We start from the raw sequence: 19,880 nt of genomic DNA, 5'->3' as shown, positions 1-19,880 counted from the left end.
ATAAGATCGTTGTATAAAGCTGAAGCTGCTGGCATCTTCTTCTTTGCTTATTCCGTAGAATGGGTTCCAATGGCCAACACTGTTAGTTTTATAATAAAAGCGCGTACGTGAAGGAAAACATCCCCCTAAAACATAAAATTGATCTTACCTAGATCATGACCCAACAACGCGCGGACGTGAAGGAAAACATCCCCTACTTTCTCATTTCATATAATATAACCACAACTATACTCTCTACATACGCTAAGAATCAATAAATAAACCCATAATCTACTATTCACACAAACTTACTTCAGCATTTACAAACACAAACACAAACACACAAACTTACTTCAGCATTTACAAACACAAACACACAAACACATACACTTCCACTATTAATAAAGAATTAGTGTTTATATTCACACTACTCTACCTATACATTGGCAAATCTATAGTTATTTCTTTTCTAGAGTATTGGGCAGCCCTTAAAAGGGCTGTTTTTTTTAACTCCAGATGCACCTATCTAATGGTTGCACCTTCCAGGCCTGGCGCCGCACACGCATCTTTGACTCCAGTCTCTTTTTACTTTTTGTCTTGAGAGTGCAGAGGCGGGATGATTCGCTTCAGCACCCCAATCCACTGTCTCGGGAATATTGTATTACATCCTCTCTTCTAGTTTTTTTTCTTCCTCTTCCCTCTGTCTTCTCTCCTCTTCGTTCTTTGTTCTTGCTTCTTCTACGATAGCCTCCGCTGATAGTTCATTTACTATGCGCCTGGCATATTCCAGGTGCATCTGGAGTTCTAACAGTTTCACTATTCTGCTATTCATTCTTCTGGCTGTGTTGATCAATCAACAAGGGTAGCTAGACTGCCCAGCGAGTTTCAATTGATAGTGAAAGCGCGGACGTGATGGAAAACATCCCCCTAATAACATAAAATTGATCTTACCTAGATCATGACCAAAAAACAACAACGCGCGGACCTAAAAGAAACACTCACTCACTTTTTTATGCTACCCATCACTATTGTAAATTTTTTTTATAAATAACTTCATAAGACTATCCACATACGCAAAGCAATCCAATCTAACCCTAAATATACACCTCTAACAGCCAAAAAAAACCAAAGATCATTTTTAATCTACTACCCATACCAACTTACATAAGCACTTACAAACACTAACACACAATCACTTACCCTCACATTTTTTTTAAAAAAGAGTTAGTGTTTATTTTCACACTACTCTACCTACACACATTGGCAAATTAATAGCTATTTATTTTCTAGAGTATTGGGTAGCCCTGAAAAGGGCTGTTTTTTGTTTGCTATGGCATTCTTTTTTAGTTTCTAAGAATGCGATGTCCTCTGAGGATAGACTTTCTGGCAATAGGTCTGCTTCTTCGGAAAGAGAAGAATAACTCTTTAGTGTCGATACGGCAATCGACAAAGCCTCTGTCAGCTTCAGGTTGTTGCTGCTGCTGTTGCTGTTGTTGCTGCTGTTGCTGCTGTCTCTGAAGTCTGTACTTCTCTGTCCATTCTTCTTTCTCCCTGTTCATTTCTTCTCTGAAGAGCTCTTCTATCAGGTCTTCAGTGATTTTTAACATTCTCACATTCTCTATTTCTTCTGGCTTCGGTATCAGACTGTGTCTGACCCTATGCAAATTCACGTAGGCTTCGTTAAGCTTAGCTAGTTTGGAACACATCTTCTTAGGAGGATGAGTCGACAATGGATGGTTAGACTGGGAACAACCCCGGTTCTTAAAGTCAAAGCGCGGACGTGAAGGAAAACATCCCCCACACGGTTTTCGAGTCGCAACGTTCAATGAGTGTCATGAGAGGGATAGTAAGAAATGAAAGAGCATCAATCCAACAGTCTTATAGCTAAACAAACCACAAAGGCATTTTTTTCAAAACACAACATTTTTTATTCAAAAATCACTTAACACTAAACAACAACTCTGACATTTTTAACAATAATCCAACACTATAACATCAAACAATTTTTTTTTCAAATCACAAACATTTTTTCTCAATAGACAATCTACTTTAAACAGGGCTGACAACGTTGTGAATGAAATTGTGATTTCCACTGTTGGAAATCATTAGGCCATTGATGGACACTACGTTTCCTAGCTTGAGACAAAAGATAAGCATAATGGTCACAAAACCATCCATCTACTTTCACATCATTTCTTGAAGAAGAACGAGGATCAAAATGAGTCACTAAATGTTCTAAGCAATAGCCCAGGCTGCGATGATGCAGAAAATACACACAATATTGTCCACACACCAAGGAATCTGTGCCTTGTAATTTCACATTATTGAATCTGGTGGTTTGAGCATTTCTTCTCATAAAGCCAATGATATCGTCTTCCAAAGGGGGCAATCCGTACGAATCGAAATATTCCACACATCCTTCTTGAGGAAAGTAGACGGCTACCCAGTGGGTTCCTGGGAGATGACTGTCGTCCGTGTTGATCACGTAAGCTTGATGGTCTTTAGGTTTGCGATGAGGGAGTTCATCTTTAGCACAGACGACAGGATTCCAAGAAGCCGTGTACGAACTGTGGTTCAAAAGATAATAAAGTTCCCAGGTATCCATTGTTTTGTGTTTTTTCTTCTTCTTCACAGGTAATAATAAGTTGTCAATTCGATCCTGACTTTTTGCTTGAAAATGTCTGACGAATAAACGGTTATTCGTTCTGTTTCCTCACTCTGATTCAGGAAAGCTTCGATGCGATGGATCTCTTGAGTGGTTAATGGTGGACAAGAATGTTCACGCAAGTCTTTATACCACTGGTGCAACACGTCTTTGTTCGAGATGAGACTCCAAGCTTCGTCCAGATACTCGTCCAATTTTTCTTCTTGACTTAACATTAGGCATTTATCGTGTTGAATTTGACTGGGATGATCGTTTTGACATCCATAACAATTTTTCTTGATCAATTCTGTTATTTTGTCGACCAAGTGTTTGGCAAAACAGGAGACTAAATGGGCTTCTTGTTCTGGCCATCTCGACTTCATCATGATATCTTCTTCGTCTTTATCTTGAGATTCTTCTCCTTCCACGGTCTCCTCACATTCCATGTCCAAAGTTTCTCCACTAGGTAAAGAGGGATAACAGTCTTCCATGACTTCTAATAGTCTAGAATGACTTCTCTCAAACTGTTGATTTCTATCGTATTATCGAATTCTGCATACAGGAGGACGTTCACCGTCTCTGGTAGAGCACTCGAAAACTGAAGTTCCACACGAATCTGGCCAGATTTTATAGGGTGGAAATGTCCCTCATCGCTGCCTTGGTCTGGAGTGAAATCAAAAGCCCACAAAGCATAACCTCCTGCATAATCGTCGTACGTAATGCCGTGACTGGTGTTGGTTCCTAACTGGCCGGTGGCTTCGTACAGGGACAAGTACGATCTCAAATAATTCTTTGCGGCACCAAAGTTAGGCTCGAAAGGTCGGGTACACAAGGTCTTGCCGTCGCGATTGACTTCGATCTTGGATACATTGTAATGTTGAAACTCAAAAGGATTTTGATCGTGGACTCCATTGAAGGCTGAATTCCTGACGATACCAACAATCAAACGTTTGGGTAACTGTCCTTGGAACAGATGATCTTCGATCATAGATCGCTGTCCAGTGGGAATGGTGAACGTTTTCACTTCTACACGTCGTATCGGGTACTTGGCGGTCGTTCTGCTTAACGTCTGACTGATGTCGTTACCTACTTTAGGTAACACTTCCACACGACGCACGTAAAGTCGGGCTTCTTGAATGATAGTTTTGTATTCATTGGCATGGGCCATCAAATGGAAAGCGGCACTGCTACGATTCAGTCTCAGACGGATATCCACCCCGTTCAGCAAATACTTTTCTTGTAACCACATGTCCAAATGCAAACGATCCATCAGTTCTAAACTTCGCCCTTGCAGAATTTTCTGTCGTCGAGCCATATATCCTGCATTGTGAGGATTGTCATCTTCTGGTGCAATAGCTAGGTCGGTAAACGTGGTTGTACCCGCTGTGTCAGGTTTCCATACCACGCAAGCATCCAGATGAGTGTTCTTGGCTTCTTTTCCGTACGTCAAGAGATTTTCCAGGTAGGCGCGAAAAGGGTAAGTATCCATGCTGCTGCTGACCAGTTTGTTATTCAAGTACAAGTCCACTTCGCTGAACAAGGAATGCATGAAATTGTTGACAGGAGCTACTTTAGCAACGTCTGCAGGATTAGTGTTGTCCGTTTTGCTCACTTTCACTTTCAAATACAGGTAACTGCTATTCAGATCGATGTAATCTTCGGGTTGTCCTTTGATTTCAAACTCGATGGGAGCTGATTCAGTCAAAGAGGAGACGGGATGAAATTCCACCCACTGAGATTCTTGCATCGTCATCATGGTAGGGGGCATGGCAAACAGATCCAGTTCCGTCTTGGAACAAGCGCAAGATTCTCGGTGCATCATTTTTTTTTTCTGTGTCTCAATAATCGAAAACGTCTAAGTCTCGTACGGTTCTTCTTTTCTTGGCCTTTCTAGCTTGAAGTCTAGTGAAAGGGTGTTTTCTTCGTCGTCTCTTTCTGCCTTGTCCCTGCTGAATGCCTGACTCGGTAGCGTGCAGGGCATTTATAGGTGTGTCTCGTCGGCCTAAAATGTCTTTGCCCGTTTGTAACAAGACATTTTTGCCAGCCCTCATGAAGGCTTCTTTAGGGTTTTGTTTGTCGATGATGACATTTTGGAGAAATTCTTTGCCTTGCGTCAGTGCCGCATCTTTCAAAGCGTGCAATCCGCGTGTCACCATCGGTTTCAACACCGGGGCCACCGAACGAAAGGCCGATTTTAACATGTCTCCTAAACCGTGTCCTCGCTGTCGAGCCACCCCTCGGTACACTGGATACATGACTTACTTACGAGTCGTGAGAGAACCGTTTTCGAAAATGGAGTTTCACCGTGACTTTTCCTTTGGTGAATGGAATATTTTGTTCCAAATCTCCTTTTATAGTAATGTTGACCGTGTCCAAATACGACTTGCTGACCGGCAAATAGTGAGGATGGACAAATTCGCGGTGGACGTGGTAAGTGTTTCCACCTTCCTCGTCAGCGTTTGCGGCAGAATCCACTTTGAAAGGAATGACACGCAGTAACGGTACGGAGGTGTGTCCCACCACGTTGTATTCCACCACATCGGAATACACGAACATCAAATTCAGTCCTTGGTTCAGTTCTACCGGGGTACGAAAATACTTGGCAAAAGAATCGTTGTCAGAAATGACTGATAATTCGGGTTTTGTTTTTTGTTCTCCTCTCTTCCTCAGCTCCATGTCACCGCCCAACATGTCAAACAATTCAGGACAAAATAAGAAAGACATGATTTTATCCCCCTCAGGAAATTTTATCAGGAAGCGACGAGCTGTTTTGTGGTACTCCAGGGTGACACTTTTTTGGACAGTCACCAAAGCTTTCAGAAACACACTATTAAACTTGGTGGCTATGGTGTTGACCAAATGTTGACCACTAAAATAATAACCTGGGGGAATGAACAAGTGATAGTCGGTCCACTTTGGATTTTCTTTGTTAGGGTTTTTCATGTTATATTTGCTATTGGTATCCATCCACTTTTGCAGTTGATCGTCATGAACTTGAACCGTAAAATAATTTTGATTGGCAACAACATTGAGGACTTGGGTCGGGTGAATCATTTCTACTAAAGCCACTTCCCAATGGGCTTCGTGATCTAAAGGGATGGCCTGAGGTAATTTGGCCGTGTAACAGCACAACGTGTTATTGGGAAACACCTCCATGGAACTGTCACTGGGTAAGGTTAAGTAAAATTGGTTTTGGTGACTCATAATTCCAGAGTTCTGTGGCTGTCCGAGGGGTTAGTGGATGTCAGAGGCGTGTCTCCGCCCAAAATGGGGTTCTGGTTGTTATTGGAGTGGTGACTGGCACTGGCACTGGACACAAGGTTCCCGTTGGAAGAGAATTTCAGTGAGGGATTAGGAAGCAGGTAACCGATGCAACTGCTCTATAAAATGGTCCACAATTGTTTGTCTCCTTGTTGCAAACTCAAATTGGCAATGGCTGCCCCGATGACACAATACACCACGAAGATTTGGCAGAAAAAGACGATTTGCGTTTTAGGCACACGTTCTCCACACCACACCCACAAGGGTTGTTTTTGTAAATCTTGCACAGACGAACTGGGTGAAGAAGGACTGGTCGACGTAGCTGCGTCTGATGTGTGAAAGGGCATGATGGTCACTTCTTTTTATAGTCGATGACTTGCGAAGCGTCGATCCAAGAATCGAAACTGGGTGGATATCCTTTCCAACGTACTTTGACTTCTTTGACACGTCGTTTGCCCACTTTACGGGTTCTGCGTTCGAGAATGCTTTCGATGTCGTACACGTCGTCTTCTTTTTTGGTGACACGTTGTAACTCGGGCAAATAAAACGTTCCTTTGAGTACTTCTCCGTTCATGTCTTCCAATTTATAGACGACAGGATGACGGCCATGCACTCGTCCAGTGACGCGAAACAATTCGGTCGTCCAGTTAGGTAAGTAACCTTTGTCGAAAGTGCGTTTGGTTTTGCCAATGCGCACCCAATCTCCTACGGCCAACTCTCCACTTTTCTTGGGGACAGCCCTCGTCGGGGACGTACCGAACAGGCGCTCAAACACCAGCACTTCGTTGTCGGGAGTCACGTCTTGCGGGGCACGTCCGATGCTTCGATGGTAAGATTGGTTGTACGCTTGCACCAGGTGCGGTAAGATGTCGATGTACTTCAGAGTGTGGTGATGCGTACAATATTTCCACATGCGTTCTTTCAAAGTGCGTTGAAAATGTTCCACGATGCTGGCTTTGGTTTCGGGATTCTCGGTGGTAAAAAAATGAATGTCACGTTTCTTTAATTCTTTTTGGAAAGCTTGGTTCAGAAATTCGGTGCCTTTGTCCGTTTGCCATCGAAGAGGGTGACGACCGCTTTGTTTCAACACCCGTTGCAGGGCTCGCACTAACTCGCTGCTGGATTTGGAAGTCAAGGGCACGACCCAGGCAAATTTGGAAAAGACGTCGATGACACAAAACAAATATTTGTAACCACGATTGTAGCTGGCCAAATGAGAGACATCGGCTAAATCGGCTTGCCATTGATGATCGATGCCTTCCACTCGGGTGCGACTTCTGGCAAACTTGTGTCGAATGGGTTTGTGTAAAGTGTAGGTAGCTTGTTCTTGTAACCATCGTTGCACTTGAGGTAAACGGAGACTTTTCAGTCGAGTTTTGGCAGCACGATACAATTTTTGAACTCCTGCGTAACCTGCAGGATGGGAGGGATCGTAGTAAATGCTGGCTAAGACTTTTTCCATTTTTTATTTTGTGTTGGTGTGTTAATAAGTTACCCACTCTTCGGTGATGCTACTTTGGGTGGGTCGAAAGGGTGGTTTGGAAACGGATTTACGTGTCCGATGGGCTACGGGAGTAGAAGTCGAAGGTAGTGGTGGTGGTGGTGGAGGTGGCAATGGAATGGCTTTGGTTTTCTTTTCCTTTTTCGCTTCTGGTTTCCCTTCTTTCTTTTTCACTTCTGTCGAAGGAGGCGTGGACATCATCTTTTTAACCCAAGCTTTCATTTCTTCTCGTTGGGGTGTGGGGGACGGGGTCAACAAGGATGCTGCAATCTTACTCGAAATGGGAGCTGCTGACGGTGTTTGAAACACTTCGCGCATCTCTTCTTCCTCAGGTCTTTGTGGGGTAGCATCTCTGGTGACCCTTGGGGATGACATTAGTGGTGGTGGTGGTGGTAATGATGATGGTGCTGGACTTTTCATCAAGGTCTTAAAATCTTTCAGAGTGGGTAAAGCTGTTTCGTCTAAAGCTTTCTGGTGAAAGAGTTGCAGTCTTTGCAAGAGTTGACCGTACTTTTGCGATTTTTCTGTTTCGGACAAATCTTGGCGATCCATCAAGGATTGCAATTCGTGTTGTAACTGGGACATCTCGCTCAAATTGGGATTGGGAGGTAAATGCGGGGTGCGTTGTTCTTGCCACCGATGGTATTCCATCCATCGTTTGTAAGGCACTAAAGCTAGTTTTCGTCCTTCCATGGGGTTGTCAGGGGTGAATTCTGAGATCTTGGGACTTCCGAGGGCCTTTTTATCTTGCTCCCACCAGTCCTCCCAACATGGTTCCCAAGACTCCTTTCAGTATGGGGCCTAACAAGAGAGGTAAAATACCTCCACGTTGGACCAACATCTTCTTTTTTTGACGAATGGGAATTTTCTTTTGAACCATTTTCCGAAGAACGTGACGATGTTTGCCTAAGCATTGTTTCTGGTGTTTGGACAAAGGGATCGTGCCTTTCAAAACGTTCAAACAACATTCGCACACGGTATCGATGACCTCTTTGGAGGCCGTTTGAATGAATTTTTTTCGTAGGGGTGGAGAAGCTTTGGACAGGACAGATAACATGTCCCCATGTTTGGCTAAACGTGGTGGCAGTCCTTTCCTTTTCTTTCCTTGGGGTTTTCTGGAGGGTGACATCTTTGCTTGTGGGTTCCGGGACATTCACCAAACAGACACTAACGTCGATGACTTAACACACACCCTTTTATCTTTTTTTGGGACTATCGCTTTGTCATAAAGGTGACAATGTTTTCCCCAAAATCGCCAAGGAATCCTCCCCTTTGTTGGCGCCTCTTTTTCTTGGAACGACTGTGCCTTTTCTTAGGGTAACGTCGATGCTTGGCTAAGTGCTTTGTCGGATGACGCGTCTGCCTTTGTCTCTTTCTTTTGTGGCTTCTTGGAGGTGACATCTTTTACAAGTTCACTGATACCCCGACTTGGTCACAGGTCTTTTTATACTGGAACGCGTCGCCACTGATTGTCTTTACGTCGTATCAGTTTGAGGACAGGCATGACACGTCGTGCAGAGTACGCAACGGACTAAATCGAGCCAGTTCTTGCTTGGACAAATCCAGTAAACTTTGTAACATACCCGATCTTTCATGGACTTTGATTTTGGGAGAAGGTACTTTGTGAGCAGCAGCCACTGCCGCTAAATTGGAGGGTCCTGCCACTGGGGAAGTTCTTTTGGGGGTCATCAACGGAGAAGTTCTTGGTGTGATCAACGTCTCCAAGTACTCTTCAGTTCCTGGTGACATCAACGGAGAAGTGGACAAACGTGAGGCTGCCGGAGACGCAGTCACTGCTGTGGCAGGTCGTGGTTTGCGAGTGTAAGGTTGCGTCCTGGCCGAAGTCCCTCTCTTGCGACTAGTTTTCTTCTGTGGACTTTTCTTTTTCTGGGGACTTTTTTTCTGTTTTTTTTTCTGGGGGCTTCTTTTCTTTTTCCGGGGTGGTGTCTGGTAAGAGGAGGGTCCTGCCACTGGAGAAGTTATTCTTCTTGGGGACCTGGTCTTTTTCTTTTTCTTCTTGGGGCTTCGTGGGACTTTTGTCTTGGGGATGACTTTGGGGGCATTAGGATCCCATCTTAAGAGTGAGCGAATGATGACCCCTCCTAGAGTACCGCTCCCTCCAGGTTTCAAAATGATTTGTTTTTTGGTTTGAGTGTCGATGCGGGGATCGGCCAGTTGGATCAAAGCGACTTTGTTTCGATCGAAAAAGCGTTTGGTTTGATGAGGAATCTGAATGATTCCTTGGAGTAATTGACGTGCCGTCACCGTGAACCATCGTAAGACTTCTTTGAGACTAGCTTCTAAGACACGAGCTCGTGTTTGTGGATCTTTTTCTCGACTGATGCCATACAAGGCACGAATCAATTTGACGGGAAGATGCGACTGAAGGGACGTCATGTTCACACTGTGTGAGACAGACGAAAAAGGGTCTGAGATTTTTATAGATTTTTTCATGGGGAGTGAAATGAAGTCGAGGACGGAGACGTGTACAGGACAGGCCCTCCGTCTTGGCACCAGTGGTGAAACAAGTGGGTACGAAATCGCAAATCCTCGGGAGTCGTAGGTTTCAAATCGACGAGTAAATAGGCGTGTGGCATTTGAGTGGAATCGTCGTACGCCTGAGTCAGCCAAGGCGTTCCTAACTGTTTGGCTAAGACTTGCACTTGCGATTTATCTCGAGGGCTTTTAAACAAGACCACGTAATGCGCATTGAGACTGATGGTGCGATGGGCTTTACTTTGTTGAAACAAATTTTGGGTGATGTAAACGACACTGGCATTACGGTGATGCCCTTTGCGCGTGAACCACAATTTAATTTCTTCTTCGTCTTCTCCTAACACGTCGTCGAAAATGACCAAATGGGTTTGACGGGAGTCAGAGACGATGCCATCGTCTTCTTTAGGAATGCCTTCCACAAACACGATGGAATCGCCTTGACTTTCTCGCAAGAGGCTGTCCGCCGATTGCCACTCTTTGTAACACCACACGATCCGTTGAGGTGGCCGATCGATCAAATGATGTTTATGTTCAATCAAACGTTTGACGAATTCGGTTTTGCCAGAACCGCTAGGTCCAGCAATGAGCATGTTAAAGGGATGGCGAAGATACAAAGCCTCCCAACTGGCACGATCTAAGTGTTCGTCGATGACTTTGACAGTAGAGGAAGAGGGAGCAGAGACAGTAGAGGTAGCCATGGTGTGAGAAATGTCACTTGTGACACGAAAAACAAACAAGACAAGAGTTTATATACTTTTTCAGAACACGTTTATTGAATGTTTTTTTTTCAAACATGAATACGAAAGACAAAAATACATAAAAGCCAAAGGCTTAAGTACAAGGATAAAAGGCACATGATAACGATGAACGTGGAATAAACACAAGTGTCTGTACAACATGTTTTGGGTAATGTTCTAACCAGTTCTATAGTAGGGGGTAAGGTCACACAAGTGTCCTCCCGAAAGGGTCTTTCAGGTCTGTCCACGACAGTCCTGTCCTGGGTGACGGGTTCTTCTGGCACCGTCACTAACACGGGTTGAAAAGTAACTTTTTTCCTTGAACAACTCTCGTGCATACTGGGCCACTTCTTGGGTCCAAGCCTCAAAACCCCATTCTTTCCAGGCACGGACATCTGTCCAATGGGGATGTAAGTCACAAGCTACACACACATCGTCATACACGTCTTGGGTAGCTAAAAGCTGACGAATCTTTTTTTCCTGTTGAGGTCGAGAAGTATCCAGATGAAAACGCAAGGCTTTGAGCAAAAGGAGTTTTTCGTGACCATTTAAGGCCATTGAGGTGGTAAGTACTGATCGTAAAGAGTCCACAAAGAATCGGCTGGTAAACGAAATCCCAAAAAACAAGTCACTAAGACACACACCACTTGTCGTCCCAAATTGAATGGATACAGTTCTTGTAATAATTGATGGTAATGATCCACGGTTTGAATATGGTCATTGAGTTCCTTCCACGGAATCTGTTGGATGACATGTGACATAAACCGTGGCATGGCAGCCTGTTTTTATATTCTCTTTTTTTTGGATGCAATAGACGTACTTTCTAGCCAGAGATCTTCGTTCTCCAGTAGGGAATCTAAATCTTGCATACTGTAACCGAAACGTCAGAGTTCGTTTAGAAGTTTCCTCTTCCGCTAAGTAGATTCCACGTAACAAATGTTGGTAATCCTTTAACTTGTCTTCCTCAATGCGTTGCACTAGGTGAATCTCGAAGTAACCATAATTATGAACATGTCGATCATTAGCGACCTCAAAGTTTTGAACAATGTCTGACCATTGAAAGAATTTCTGACGAATCAGTTCTCTTATACCATTCAGGTACCAGTGGTTAAAGATCTGGTGACGTATCGGATGCAATTGTTCTTTACGTTTGACTTGTATTTTGACCAGCTCTCGGTAAATGCATTCTCTCAATTCCACAGGCAAGGCACGAATGTTCTCTAGCAAAGTATCCATGAATAGGTCATACTAAATCCTCTTTGGTCTGACACAAGAAATGTACTGTTTGCACAAACATGGTTTTAATTCATTGTCGAATCTAAATCGTTTCACCACTAATCTACACATTACAATTCGTTCAGAAGTTTCCTCTTTCACCAAGTTGACATTGCGTGAAAGATGTTGGTAATTCGTTAACTCTTCCTCTGGAATTCGATGCAGTACGTTTACAATGTAGTAGATAGAATCGTCAATACCAAACCATTCCTTTTTATAACCAGGAGGTCGTTGATCAATGTCTGTCCAATGGAACAGTTTCAACTCAATCAGTCCTTGTATAGCATTCAGGTACCAGTGGTTCAAACACCGGTGACGTAACGGATGCAATTGTTCTTTACGTTTCACTTGTATTTTGACCAGCTCTCGGTAAATCCTTTCTCTCAACTCCACAGGCAAGGCACGAATGTTCTCTTGTAAAGTATTCATGAATAGGTCAGTCCGTACAATTCACAAAAGTAATCCACATAGTGAGTAATTTCTGACCACTGCCATTCAGGGTAACGTCCAAGAATGTCACTGAACTCTTTTGATGTAAACGGTCTAAAGCGATACTATAGGAGGAATGCACCCTTGACCCAAAGAAATCTAACACACTGGTTGACTTTCTTCACTTTCCTCTTATGAATTTCTCGACACAAAAGTTCTACAGTGACCCATTGAGATTTCACTCTGGCAAACCCCTGCCGAACTTCCTTGTAAATCTTCTCTTGTAGTTCTTTAGGTAATGATTCAATATCGTTTTTGAAATGAAGTTTAAATACTGGTCTCGGTGATGTCCAACATTTGACTCCTAACCAATCTGGTTTCTTCTTCGTCAACGACATGGTAAGTTACTTCAATGTCTCGGTCCCACTAAGGGTAAGTAATGACAATTCGGTGACCATCGAGCATGTTCTACGTAGGCCGAATCTTGCGGTTCCCAGTGGTGAAGTGACACACCGCAACTGAAGCACTTGACTTTATCTCCTTCGCCCAAGTAGAAAAATCCGGCTCTGGCTAATTCTTCGGGGGTCGGTCCTCCCAGATACTTAGGCCATTTTCCTTTGAACGATTGAAGACGATTTTCAAAGTCGCAGCATTCCGACAAACGCACAGGAAACGAATATTCGTCTTTCACAGGTTCGTTTCGATGAGGGTTGAGTGACATGGGTAGGAGTTTGCTCAGGGCTGGATGACATCCGTAGGGGGGTAGACGTGAAGGTGAACATTCCCCTTTAAAACGAAACCCAGTAAAATGTCCAAGTGGACGAGCGGCATCACTTTCGCATCCCTCAGGTTTGACACGCACAGCATCCCTTTCCATGATAGGGGTAGGGACACTAAAGTTCCCATGATGCTTTACGGCATCGCTCAGGTCACAAGGTACAGCATCGTACCCATCGCAAGGCTCACAATCGCACTCGTCTGCAAACTCCGTTACGCAATTACAATGGTAACCACATGGACAATCGCAATTTCCTTCCGGACATTTTCCGTCGCAATGCCTGGGTCTTATCCATCCAGTATTAGTCACACTAGAGGAAGATACAACTTTTTACAATCCCCAAACTGGAACGATGTCTCTTTCAAAGTATTCATCTTGTTCGCTCGGTCTTGGTAGTCACAATGAACTATCGATCTTGCCTAGGGTTCCTTTTTTATATACAGACCAATACCGACGTGACCGTACGGTAAGGTGAAATGATTGGGAAGTCGAACTCGCTTCTGGTATACAATTTGATAGACTTTTTCCAAGGGTCGACTGACGATGTGGTGAGTGGGTAAACGTACAATTTTGTTCGGTTGATAGGTGGTCACTTTAAAGTTTCCATCCTCTCCCGATTGCAAGGCTTCTTTCAATACCCCAAAGTTGACCACACGACTGGTACGATAATTCAGAGTCAGTCCTTTCACTTTGCACGTCGTGTGCACTTCTCCTTGTTTGTCCCGGTATTCGTAGCCGTAATTTTTGGGACCGCCACTGACGAAACTTAAAATCTTGTCGTCGGGATGCTCGTCTGTCCAGGCTCCTAAACGGTCTCCTTCGATGTTAGGGTGATGTTGAATCGGGTGATGGATGTAAATGCAACTGTCCGTGTCAAAGTACAGGACGCGTTCTTCTAACAGTTCTAAAGCTTCGTACAATTTTAAGCGAGCATGGGCTGTCACGTAAGCTGCAATGATGACATTTCCAAAAGGGTCGTCTTGTACAAAGTCCAGATCTTCTTCGTAATTGACCAAGATTAAATTCTCTCGAACGACGTCCACGTGTTTCATGTATTTGGTTTTGTCGTGAATCATCTGGAAATAGCGGGAAGGTTCTGTCAAATATTCCGTCTTGGGTAAACACGGTCGTTGTGCCATTTTACCCCACAAGCAATTTAACATCACTTTGGCAAACGATCTCCTGCCTTCGTTTTTCTCGATGTGATCTAAATTGATGCCTTCTTGTTCCCGGTATTTCTCTTTGAATTTTATTTGGTCTTCGGGAGTGTGACACCAGGAAGGATAGCCGCTGGCTTCTTGCTTCAGTTTCAAAAAGGCATCCACGTAGTCTGCGAAAATGCCTTTCTGACTGGGATCACCCTTGCGGTACTGTTGTGTCTTGGGAAAGTGGCAAATTTCGTACACTTCTAACAGTTGGTATCCCATGTCCAGAGCTTTGAACAATTCTACGCTGACCCAGGTTCCCGTCAAGGCCCGTTCTTCCTGGCTGTGCTGACAAGGTTGGTCTTGGTTGCACGTTTCGGCACAAGTACGGCACAAGGGAAACATCAGTTTGCCTTGACAATGGTGAGGTCAGACGGGATGGTATAGGTTCGTGGGAGGCAAAACTTTGCACTTGATCAAGCCTTCGTATTGTCGAATGTTTTTCAGGTCGATGTGTTCCGTCAGCAATTGCGGGTGCCCTACAGGAAAGCGACAATATTTGCACACGTAGGGATACAGCGAACACACGTCCAAGTATTTGATTTCTTCTCCTTTCTCTTCGTCGGCTTGGTACAGCAAACAGGTGGCATTGGTCCTTCCTCCGTACAAACTATCCCTCGGGTTCAGCGGGTCCATGAACTGGTAACTTTCCACGAGGCATTTAAACTCGGGATCGGTTTTCATACGGTGATCGTACTCGTGTTCCCACATTTCCACCACTTGGTATCCTTGCTGTTCTAACTTTAGGCGTCGCTGACAAGTGTCCTGGTACAAGTCTTCCATGGTTCGTTGCAAAAACTGATTTTTAGTGTGACGGTCAGGGTAACAGACGGGACATCCGTGAAATAAGCAACCGTTAAACTCGTACACGATCTTGGGGTTTTCTAAGTCCCAGCCATCGACCGAATACGTTCCGATGGTCTTTTCGCCCCCTCCGTTGCGGGCATGCTGAATCCACTTGTCTTCCTTGTCGCACTAGTAATGTAACCAACGTAGGGCTTTGACCGAGTATTGACGTTTGACAAAGTGGGTCGTTTGAGGACTGATGACAGCCACGGTGTTTTCAGGCATGAATCGTTGTCGATACACTAAGGAACACGCTTTGGCAATGGTGCAAGCTTCTTTCAAAGGATCGACCCCTCCGTGTTCCATGAACAGTTCTCGAAATTTTCCACAGCAACGCCGTAAAATGTCCACGTCGGAACGACAATACTTTAGCATTTCTTCCCGAAAGTCGAAAGGGTCCGAGGCGTGAGCCTGGTACCAAGCGTAGAAAGCTTCTCGTTGTTCGGTACGCATGTTGTCGGGGTCGTAATAGTGAGCCTCAGGTAAATGGGGTAGAACGGCGTGTTGATTGGCTTCCGTATTGAAAAAGTGTGGAAAGTACCCTTTAGCCATTTCTGTCATTCCAAACGTTTTAGGCATTCGACTCAAAGGCATGGCCAAATAGCTCATCGAATCTTTAAACTGCACTTGTCCCACTTGCATGAAAATGATTTTGGCTCCGTTCAAAGTCACTTTAGGACGCTCGGTGCCTTGTTCCGTATAGTACCTCAAAAGAAACTGTCCATCGTATCCGGAGAAATTGTGAGCCATCACCGTGGCATGACGATGACAATCTCCGTAACGTTCGATGTCCTCTTGGCTCCACGTCTTGTCGACGGGGTCTAAGACCCATTGGGCAAAATCGGCTAACGTGTTCGGTCCCCGAAAGACTTTTTCACGCCCTCCGGGAATCTTGCTGCAGTGAGGGCAATGACTGAAGATAGGTTCTTGAATGCACTTCTCGCACGCTCGATGAGCCACGCAGAAATTAGGAATGTGAATGCCGGTTTCTTGCATGCATTCGAAATCGAAAAAGATGAAATTGCCTTTCTTCTTGTGACCGTCCTCTTTCTCTGGTGGGGGTTGGTATTTTTGCACGTAACATTGATGTTCCAAGTCCACGATGTGGTGACAAATGTGACATTTTTTCTTTCCTCGACATACGTGTGCCTTGGCAGCATTGGTACATATGACTTGTTCACACGTAGGGCACAATCTCAGGAGTTGACGAGCACATTTCTTCTGTGAACCTTGCGTTTTCAAATGTTGTTGGTAACAGGTAGGGCTGACAAACGTGCGCAGACAAGTTGAACAAGGCACTCAGGAATGCCACAGGGTGTGTCTTTGGACATGCCAGCTTGTCGTAACAGGAGTTCTGCTTCACTTCGTTGTTTGGCTCGGTCCGATTGTCGAATGTTCTCCCAGTCTCTTTTCCATTCTACCGTGTCGTTCTTGTTGGCATAGGTTCGTCCCACCACGATGGCACGGGCTAAACACATCTGGTCATGAGAATTGTGAATTTGGACAAGGCTACGCTTAATGCTGCGAAGGTCGTTCACCAATAACATCTTTTTGCGTCCGGTCCCTTGAGGAGGAGAGACGTGGGTCATGTCCAATGTGGCTTTTCCATCGGTGATGTCAAACTGGTCATTAGATTGTTGCACGTGTTGAATCTTGTCCATGACTTTGGAAGCGGTCAATTCTGCAGGGGTGCTAAACTCGATCCAAACAGGGGATTTCAAACCGTCGTGTTGTATGGAAAGTCTCAAGCGATCGTCTTCTTTGGGTTGACATTGTCGCTTGAGTGCAGTGAGCAGAGAATCCCACACTCCGGTGATGAACCCTTCTGCTTTCTCTAACGGTACTTCGGACTTGAAATCTTTAAACTTCACTGTGTATTTGTAAGCCGTGGTTCTAAATTTTCTAGAGGAGCGCTTTTCCGTCTCTCGAATGGAATAGTATTTTTCAGAGTTGACTAAGGGTGGTGAACTTGGTTTAGAGGTTTCAAATTCTGGTTCACTCATGTCCTCTTCAAAATCACTGGCATGAATTTGTGCCAAGATTTCAGCCCTGGTTCGAGGCGATAGATCACGTTTCTGCCTCTTACTTTCTTCTTCTTCTTTCTTCTCGAATGAATGGGATCGTTTCATCTTGAAAGCAAAAAGTCAAATGACTCAAGTTCAAACACCATGAGCTACTTTATAGTCATAGCAGACCAGTGTATATAAAAGGGTGTGTGTCTTATCCTTTCACTATTCATTTCACTCTCAAGCCGAGCACAACGATGGAAGAGACTAACCAGATGGAACGTTTCGTCAGAGCTTTGCGAGGGGTCATAAGAAAATTCTCTTCAGACCAGCCTACGGACTACTCTCCTTCCTTTCGAGATAAAAGTCAAGATACTTGCTATATCTGTCAGAAGAAAGGGCATTGGTCTTCAGAGTGTCCAGACCGTCAAAAAAGAACAAAAACAGGGACTAAAAAAGACAAAAGTCAAGATACCTGTTATTATTGTAAAGAAAAAGGACATTGGTCTCCAGATTGCCCAAAAAAGAAACAAGAGGAGTCAGAAGAAAAGAAGGATTCTTCAGAAGAAGAGAGGGATTCTTCGGAAGAAGAGAGGGATTCTTCAGAGGAAGAAGAGGAAGAAAGAAGACAATTCTATTTACAAGAGGCAAAGAAACAGGAGAAGAAGAAAAGAAGAAGGGAAGAAAATGAGGAAAAGACGGTGAAGAAATTCAAAAAACAGAGAGACTAAACAAGGAGAAAGAAGAAGTCAATGAACTTTTTATTAAAGTGTTGTGTTGTGAATTGTGAATTGGATTGTAAAAAATGGATAAAAGAATAAATTAATGATATAAGGTAAGAGTCTTTTAGTTCTGATTTTAAAATAAGAACGTACACTCACGCACTCATACACACACACGTACTATAAGGGTAAAATGGGTGGGGGTTTTTTTTGAGTTATTGGCAAATTGAAATTGTATTTCTTTTCGAGAAATGTGGCTGGCCCTGAAAAGGGCCTTTTTCTCTTTATGATGTAGGGGTGAGTTTAAGCAATCAACTTTAACTGCCTTAAGCCTTTGCCACGGCCAAGGCCTACTTCTGGACTGCGTAATGTTGATGATGATGATAATCATTGGGCTGAAATCACTAAGGGTGGTGCGGTAGGCTTAGTCACAGGGTTGACGTGTTTAGCTCGGGAAGGTCGTATTCTCTTCGGTCGTGATAAAGAAGTCTGATACATTTGTTTCAGACTTCTTAACTCCGCTAAAATGTCCAACAGTACCGTGACCGTTTGATTTTCACCCTCTTGTTTCTTTGCTGCTACATCTTCTTGCTGTTGTTGCTGTTGTTTATTTTCTTACCTCTTCTTCTTGTTGCTGTTGCTGTAGGAGAAAAGCTTGTTCCGCTTCCTTTTGTCGTTGTATAAATTTCTCCAATTCTTCTTTCTGTCTCTGTCTAAAATTCTCCACTTGCGGTAATGAAGAAGGTAACGAAGGTTCCGGAACAAATTCTTGCGAGGAGAGAAAATCCACAAAATCCCAATTCACCTCTTCTGAAAGTAAGTCCGGGTTCCCTTGGGCGGTCTCCTCTGCTGGTGCACCCCATTGGATCGTTTTCTGAGTTTCCGTCATGTTGAATCACTGTCGCATAGATTGACTGCACACAAGCGCTAGCGAATCTATATAGACTACGTGACGTCACAGACTGCTCTCTTCGGATTGGATGCGGGCTGACTGAATTCTGTAACGCGTGTTCGGATTGGTGAATGAACTCAATCCGTTTCAATCCTACCTCTGCCTATAAATAAGCGCAGTTCAGTGCATTGATTCACCTGTTCTCGTCGCTTCAAGATGTGGACCACAGTTGAGTCATCCACCCTTGTGTCTTCCATGATGTTTAGGACAGACATGCTCATGTATGTCCGATCCAAGTGGACCGTTGTCCACAGGACAAACACCAGCCTGTGGATACGTAGGATCTACGTCGAAAGACAAGGATGCCTGAAAAGAGTGCTAATTTACGGGCCAACAGTGAGACGCAGCCTAAGGACAAGAAGAAGACCAATGCGGTGCCCTTTATGTTAATGAATACATTAACATAAACCCAAAGGCCCTTTTCAGGGCCAGCCATATTTCTCGAAAAGAGATAGCCTTTCCATTGCCTACCCCTTTTTTATTTTGTTTTTTTATTTTTTTTTAAAAAATAGAGACCCTCCCTGTTTCAATTTTACATAGACCCTATACAGTCCCAGGGGTTTTTGGCCATGTTAAATATACATAGACCCTATACAGTCCCATGGGTTTTTGGCCATGTTAATTCCCATAGACCCTATATTGTCCCACGATTTTTCTCCATGTTAAATTTACATAGACCCTATATTGTCCCAGGGGTGTTTTTAATGATAAGTCCCATAGACCCTATACTATCCCTATTCACTACTCCCCAAATTTATTAGTTTGAAAAAGAAAAGATAACATGCCCCTCAATTCTGTAACACGTCTGTTCTGACTCTACCGATGTGAGTGTTTATGTCGAAATGTTTAAGTGAGATATAAAAAAATGGTCAGCTTGAAAACGCGAACCAATACTGTGACGCTCAGTATTTTGATGTGGTAAGAGGAAATGGTACAACACACACAAAGAGGGCTTGTAAGTTCACATTTCAGTCTGTCTGCACTGTAATGGTAACAACGCAAGAACATAGGGATTATTATGCCACACAGCCCTAGAACAAAACAATGCA

This window comes from Sinohyriopsis cumingii, chromosome 16, assembly GCF_028554795.1.
Source record: "Sinohyriopsis cumingii isolate HCF-2022 chromosome 16, ASM2855479v2, whole genome shotgun sequence".
Classification (NCBI taxonomy): Eukaryota; Metazoa; Mollusca; class Bivalvia; order Unionida; family Unionidae; genus Sinohyriopsis; species Sinohyriopsis cumingii.
This window is presented reverse-complemented; position numbering follows the sequence as displayed.